This window comes from Punica granatum, chromosome 7, assembly GCF_007655135.1.
Source record: "Punica granatum isolate Tunisia-2019 chromosome 7, ASM765513v2, whole genome shotgun sequence".
Lineage (NCBI taxonomy): Eukaryota > Viridiplantae > Streptophyta > Magnoliopsida > Myrtales > Lythraceae > Punica > Punica granatum.
In genome coordinates this window covers 19,522,452-19,530,640 of record NC_045133.1, presented here as the reverse complement: position 1 = coordinate 19,530,640, position 8,189 = coordinate 19,522,452, and the positions used below count along the sequence as shown (strand labels likewise).

Below are 8,189 nucleotides of genomic sequence, written 5' to 3'. Positions count from 1 at the left end.
GTACAAATTTAAAATCTCGTCTTCTGAATCGGACGTCGGAAAAATAATTCGAGATCGCCATCACGCTCCGGAAAATTCGCCGGTCGATATTATGCGATAAAATTATTTTCAATCTCGAATTTGTCCCGGATTTTGAAAATTGACGTCGATGTACGCGAAATTCGAAAACGTCTCAAATGGTATTATTTTGAAAAATCATAAAATTGGTGCTAGATTAGGAAAACGTGCTATCTCCGAAAAGTCGTGAATACTCGAGTAATTAATCGGAAATACTTCCTTCACGGGCGGCAAAAACGACAATTTTGCCCCTCTGAAGCCGGTGGACCAAAATTGGGTGCTGACATTAATTTCAATATAAGTATCAAGTTTTTTTCCCTTCTTCTTTTGATTTGTGATTATTCTCTCTGCAAGTTTTTCTCTTGTTGAATTTTCTCTTACTTGATCCTATTATTTCTGACCTCCTGACTCTACTTGACTGAACAATTAGAACTTCGTATAGGAAGTTTGATGTTTTAGATTTAAAAAGTGTCTTTGGGTATATGGATTTATCAAGAAGGAATAGAAAATTGTAGCTGCTATCACGGGTCCAAATACAGGGATGAGCTTTTGGAGATGGAAGAAAGAGTCGATTAAGTTTGCAGAGATGGCTTCAAGAGTTGAAATTGATGGAGATAGTGATACCAATAATAGAGGCAGCATGTGGGTTTTGGATCAGAAGCTTGATCAGCCCATGGATGAGGAGGCTGGTAGGCTCAGAAACATGTATAGAGAGAAGGTACAGTCAAATACACTAAATTACTTCGCTGGGGATTCTTTTGCTTGTTGGACTCTAACTTTCTTATTCTTGATTCAGTCTTGTTTCTTCCTTTTCTATCTGGACAGAAATTTTTGGCTTTGTTGCTTCTCCGGCTATCGTTCCAGAGTCTCAGAGTGGTTCATCTTTTGATTCTGCCCTTAACCTTGCTTTGAGTTGTAGTTTGCAAACGAATCGGATTGATAGGGATGGACACAACAGTGAGTTTGATTTGGTATGCATTTGATGAAATGCCCGTGTGTGAGAAAGTGGTGTTGTCCGTTTCATGTGCAGGGAAAGACAAGAGTTACTTCTATGAGAGATTTGTAAAGGAGCGTCGTGGTCATGGTTGTGATGAGAGCTTCGAGCGTTCGAGCTGAGGGAAGAGAGGTCTGTGTCTTTTGGGGAGTGTTAGGATTTCTCATGCAGCTTTCATGTCGCTGCCTACACTGGTGACTCAATGGAGCGAAAGCTTGTGATGAGTCCCTATCCTTTGTCGATTGTCTACTACTGTCTAGGAGGTGGGCATTTTTCAGGTAATAGGAATTAGTAGCAGTATAGGTGAAGATCTCAGTTTGTTGTACTACTTTTAGAAGTTCATTATGCGGAGGAAATGGGGAGGTGGTCCCTCTTTTGATTTTTTTCCCGAGCTGTAAGCTAGACTCTTGGCCATGTGTTTCAGTTTGGATAAATGTAGAGGTTTATGATTATTTTCATGTATTTTATATTATTTTCTTACAATAATAAATATTTATTTATTTTATAATTAAACATGCGGTCCGAGCCATTGAACCCCCGATTGGACCCTTAAACCCATGAACCCATAGCTTAGCCGGTTCGATGTCCGGTCCGGTTTTGATAACACTGCTTGTAAGAGAAATTAAAAGAATATTGAGTAAGTTAATTAGTCCAACTTCATCGAAAATTATTATTCAAAGATTATTATGTAAAATTTCAAACTATTTTTGGATATTTTATGGTTCTTAAGAAGCAAATTATATTAATAATATATACAGTAATTATATAAATGTATAAAATGATGAATCCACATATAATACAAAGACAAAACAATAAAAGAATAATTAATTTTTCGTACAAAAATTTTTCAAAAAGTAATAACAAATCACTAATTCTATGAACTTATGGCCATATAACTAAAATTGACTCATATATTAATAAATGATCTCACATTGGTGAAATTTTTTTTAAGAATTAATATAGTTGACTTAATCATGTGAATTTCATTTAATTGGATGTTAACCTAATTTCTATTATAAGATTAAAATTGTTAGTCTTTATGAACTTATGCTAATATAAATAATCAAAAATTTAAACAAGGATGCCACAAAATTTGCATATTTAAAAAATGTGTAATGAAAGTCTATTATAAGAATGTCATCTACAACAAATCTCTTCAATATACTTACTATTACATAATACACTAATTTGGACTATTTGTTGCAAAATATATATAGAATCATGCAAAATTAGTCTAATTTTGTTATTTAATAAGAATAGTATAGTAATATATGAAATTGAATCCGTGCATTGCACGGGATAGAAACTAGTAAATAAATAAATAAAACTTTTCATATTCACATCTAGCTATAGGTCAGCTATATTACGGGTCGATTTTAGGGGATCCTTTATTTCTTTGGGCCAATGCTAATTGCCATGGACATATATGAAGGCTGCTAGCATATCTTATAAGAAAAATTCTCCCTTTTTTGTTTTTAGTTACAAGAAAGGTTTATAGACCTAATGAATTGAAATAGAAATCTCAATGACTAAACAAGGAGCACGGGAACATTTTTTTCTTTTTTCGGTTATAAGGGAGGTTCATGGGTCTAATACAATAAACTAGAAATTTTAATAACTAATAAAGGGCCACGGATAGTCCTACAACAAGTACGGAAACTGAAACCTCTTGGTTATCGAGCGAAGCTGTGTGTCACTACATTATATATTTTTTGATATGAGCATATCTTTTCAGCTATATAAAAGAATGGATTTTTCCATTACAGATAAATGCAGTTTGCCTCCCGAACTATATAATATTTTTAGGTTTGTTCCCAACCTTCAAAATTTTGCACTATACCCCTGTCCTAAATGAAAAATAAGCACGGTGCTTCCTTTCATTGAGATTGGAGACTTTTCTTCTTCCTTTCCAACGGACCAACTTCGAGAACATCTTTCTCTGCCATTAAGACTCCAATTGGGGTGCTTTTGATGTCTTTGAAAACTCTGTGCGAAGTACTACAGCTTAGAATCAATGGAAAGTTTGAAACAATTTTTTTTAAAAAAAAAAGATCGAAAATTTTGGATTTTGTCACAAAATCGAAAATTCTGTTATACAATAACTCTTGAGTTGCTCAACAAAATTAAGTCATGTAAAGACTTATAACTTCCTTAAGACCTTTAAAGTCTAACCATATAAAAATTTACGGATGAAAATAATATATTGGGGAAACACCGTTGACCCAGAATGAAAAACTCGAAGTTAGGTACAAATGGTGAATCTCCGATATGTTGTTTTCGGCCTTAAATTTTATATGGTTAAATTTCAAAGGTCGTAAGGAAGTTCTATGTTTTAGCAACATTGAATATCGTTTAGCAGTTTAAGAGTTATTGCATAGCAAATTTTTCGGTTTTATGATAGATTTCGAATTTCAACCTCATTTTTTAATGTCGTTTCTTATTGTTTTGAATTTCCAATTGATTCCAAATTTTAGTACTGTGCCTAAATTTTTCGAAAACACTAAGAACACTCCAAGGGCCAATTTTGTAAGAGGAAAAAGAAAAGGCATTGACTAATTATTTGTAGTTCTAAATTAAAATTTTCATAAATAGCTTACCGAAAAAAAAGTTTCATAAATAAAGACGGGACAGGAGTATGTCAGCAACTTATGCCGCACCGTCCAATGAAGAAATTATCGTATGCACGTACGTCACCTCTCAACTCTTGATTTTATGAGACTTAATAACTGGACAACTGTATTCAATTTTATCGTTTATTTAATATATTATCAAATCGTCTTGATACATGCAACGATCGCCACCAATTATATCATAACTTTTACGCACACGTGTAAATTATAATCTTTTTTTGGAACAGAGGGGATGCATGTAACTATACAATTGAATAATAGAATAGATTACCTATAAGATCATGAAACTTTCAAATTATTCAAATATATCACGAACTTTTTATTCTATATAAGAGCTTTTTTTTTAGTTTCATTTTTTTTCTAATCATAGACGTAACTACAATTCTTTCTTATATCTATCATGCTGGTAATTTTTAGTTGAATTTTCAGTCGATTGGCTTACGTGATTAATAAGTTGAAAATTATAATAAAAACTTTAAGAAAAATTAGAAAAATAAAATAAAATGTAACCACCCCCGAAGGAGGGCAATCTTTGGGGCTGGAGACCTCACATCACCCCTAAACGAGGTCGCTAATTCATTTTAAATTGACAAGCGAAACATATCTTGGAGGATGGTGGCTACTAGTGGGATCCCCTCTAAAAATTCGAGCACTCCAAAAGGGGTTGAGGATTTTGATTTCACCAAGTTGGTGGTTTTGGCAGCAACCGCCCAACTCGGTGAAATCACCGGCGACCGTAATAGGCACCAATGTCTCATCCCAGGGTTGGTGGTCATCGTTGAGGCCACCAGCCCCAATAAGAACTCGATCAGCCTTTTTTTTTTATAAATAATTTGTAATTTGGGAATGATTGTCTCATCAACAATCACCACCCCTTAGCATGAGGTTGACAATCACCTCACTAGGCGTTGATCCTTTTTTTTTTTAGTTTTTTTATAATGTGGCCGTGGTTGCTTGAATTAAGACCACCACCCCTTCGAGATGAGACCGTCAGCCACCGCAAGATGCATCGGGGACCTCATCTCCATGGGTGGTGGCCATCAATGAGACCACCCATGATCGCCCACCCTCGACATTGCTGAGAGTTTTTGTGGTTTTTTGTTTTCAAAATCAAAATTTCTATTTGAAATTTTAGACTTAGTATTTTCAATTTTCAATTTTAAATATGTTGATATTGCTTTGACACCTAAGGAAATTAATTGAAAATTAAAGTAAAATTTACTAATATGATAAATATGAAAATAAAACAATCATATAAGGGTAAAAAAAATCCTGATATATTAGAGATAATTTTAGCATTCTTGACTTTATGCTTAAATTATACTAAATAAAAAACAAATAAAAGGACGTCCCACAAAAATGATACAATGAGCCGCATTCTCAAAGCATGAAAAATATCCAACAGATATGAACTGGGGATATCCTCTTCTTTCACTAGAAGTTTGCTTCTCTTGAGAGTTTATATTCAAATCTTGTTATAAGAACACGAACATATATTATTTCACAAATGCCCTACATTCCGAGAAAAGTGGCCTTTTGGATCACTCCCCAAAGAGATTGGATTGCTCTGAACCTAACCGTTATAATAAAGGGTAAAGAAAAAAAAAAAATATATATATATATATATTGTCATGTATCTTCGAAAAATATTGTTATGCATGTCCAATCGACAATTCAGAAGAAATATTTGGGCCCTTGTCTCTTGATGTTGGTGTTCGATGGGTCGGTTGCTCCCGATGGCGCAATTTCCCGCAGACATGTTCCTTCCTGCAAATTGGAACTTCCCTCCTTTCATTTCAAGAAAAAAAGATATTTTTAATCCTATAAATTTGATTTTTAGTTATTTTAATCTTATAAGTTTTAAAATTGTCACTCAGTCCTATATATTTACTTCGGAAGGCACTTTTGGTCTATTCCGTGACTAGACGGTAAAAGGTACTAAAGTGGATACTAACGCCGTTAAATAAGGCCACGTGACAATTTCTTATCGGATGAGAATTTAAATTTAAAAATTAACAAAATATTATTATAAAAGCAGAAAAAAAAAAAGGACCCAGCCCCGGGGTTGGCGTCACCCGGGATGGGGTCCTTTTTCCTATTTTCTATTTTTTTTTTATTTTTACTAACAAAATAATAATTTTCTTTTTCTTTTAAATTTCTAGTCAATAAGAAATTGTCCCGTGGCCTATTTAATCGTGTTAGTGTCCATATCAGCATCATTTACCGCCTAGTCACGGAATGGACTAAAAGTACCTTACAGAGAAAATATATATGATTGATCTGGCACTTTTAAAATATTTATAAGATCAAAATTGATAAAAAATCAAAATTATATGAAAAAAATATCTTTTTCCCTTTCATTTAATAGTTGAAGGGTCGTCTCCTCGGAACTTAAAACCACAATGCAATAAATAGTGCTAAGCAAAGAGGAGACACATAAATTCTAATAAGGGACAATAAAAAGGAATCTATATCCATCTACCTTGTATCGTATATCTATCTATCTACCTATCTTTTTTGAATTTTTACAGCGTTGTTTCGAATTTACATTCTAATACTATATAAAATTATAATAGCTTATTTTGAGGTGGGGTGTAGGTGGGGCTTCACCGTCGACCACCATCTCGACCAAGATCTTCCTCTCCAAGCACTCAAAAGTCATTGGTGACCTCAGCGAGCCCACAGCCATCGCAACTGAGATCCCATCTTAATTTTGAAGTAAAGAAAGCGTCAAAGAAAATTTATGAATTTAATAAGAAATAAAAAAAAAGTGAAATAAAACGGAAAGGAAAGTGTCACTCATAAAAATCAAACACATAATATCTTCGATTCATTCTCCAAAATCAGAGGCTCTTGTGCTACTCACGGGATATGCTGTTTGGCCAATATCGGCAGTAATAAGTAAAAACCATGCATTCTCCATTCTTAATTAATTAATTTATTTATATATTTATTTATTTTTGACTAGTTGTCATTATCGCTGCCCAAAAAGAGCTTGTCATTATCAAAGTTAATTATGCGTGAATATTTATTGGGTGATTATTTTTAACACGAAAGCGATACATCTGTTCTTCGTTTTACGAATTAATCAATTAATTACTCAGAATACGTACATGTGCTACGCACGGTCTATATAATTTTTTCTTGTCTTTTAAATCTCTAAAAATAAGAAATTATATTTTTAATATTTATGTAGATGTTTCTGGAGCAATTAAAAAGTATTTTCATTGATTAAAATTTTTTAAATTAATGTAACTAATTTAAAAATAAAAATTGTGAAATTAAGGCAACGTGAAAGGTTAAAGAAGGCTGACAGGGGAGAGAGAGGAGAGAGGGAGAAGAAAGAGGGAGAGGGATAAAATTGATGGAGAAGTTAGAGAAATGGGTGGTTAAAAAAATAAATTACTATTTATCCTTAACTTCCTTTTAATTTAATGACTTGTAAATTTCAACGACATTTTTTCATGGGCAATATGGAAAAGAGAAAGTTATACCAGTTGCTCTCTTCCACATATAATATAGTATAAAAGATACATAAAAATTAGAATATGACTTTCCCACCAACGTGAGTTGGTTTAAGTGATTTGACGTTTGTTTATCTTAAATAAAGTTTTGAGTCCGAATATTATGAATGACGAAAATTCACGCTGAAAGAATTTTACTCTTTAGTGGATTGATCCGGTTCGACTAAATTAATCGAGATAATTAGATTTTCGAATATTATAATTCACACCCAAAAAAGAATATGCCTTTCCCAATAAAAATTTCTTCTTAGCAAAAGAATCTAACTGAGAACTACCGAAAAAAAAAGGTTTAATTAAAAAAAATCTAACTGAGGAACCAATAACTTTTCCTTAATAGATAAATTGAGAATATTTCAACGCCACAAAATGGCCGGCATAGCGTATCTTTCCCTCTCCTTTTCGTCTAATTCCATCATGTGATAATTGATGCATAGCCCATGAACTTCGACTTGCTCACTTGGCCGATCACTTTAATAGATCATTGCTATTCAAAATTAATGGCTAGGCGCATAAAATCTGATGCATACATAGAATACTCTCTTTATATCTATCCAGTAAAAAGAAATACAGAAAACTCAGGGATCTATTTTGGAAGAGTCTTCTAAATCAAAACTCGTACTAGTCAATTTATAACATATCTACTTGTTCTTATAATATTGTACGTACATTACTGGTTAATAATAAACCGACTTTTTGTGTTATAAAATTAACGAAATGCAAAGTCCACAATTGGAAGCTGCCAAATCCAGAAGGAAGACACTCTCTGGCCACACATATCAAATTATTTTGTTAAAATATTATTTTCCAATCCTTTTGCTCCATGGAATGCTTGATGATAGTCTTCTTGTTTGATTGAATGAATCCGTCCCTTTTCTTTTAACAGATATAATGCGATGCTATTTGGTGCTCATTATCGGCTCATTCTAATGCCGTCTCCACGCCAGCATGAATAAACTACAAGTAAACCGATTCTTGATCGCCCTT

At 33.2% G+C, this 8,189-nt stretch overlaps 1 long non-coding RNA gene across 1 annotated transcript; it reads left to right on the top strand.

The window, feature by feature from the left end:
• The first annotated feature begins 633 nt into the window (after positions 1 to 633).
• On the top strand, positions 634 to 1,513 carry LOC116212753. The gene is made up of 2 exons (XR_004157910.1): positions 634 to 775; positions 883 to 1,513. It is a non-coding gene; the product is annotated as an uncharacterized LOC116212753 (long non-coding RNA).
• Positions 1,514 to 8,189: the final 6,676 nt, after the last annotated feature.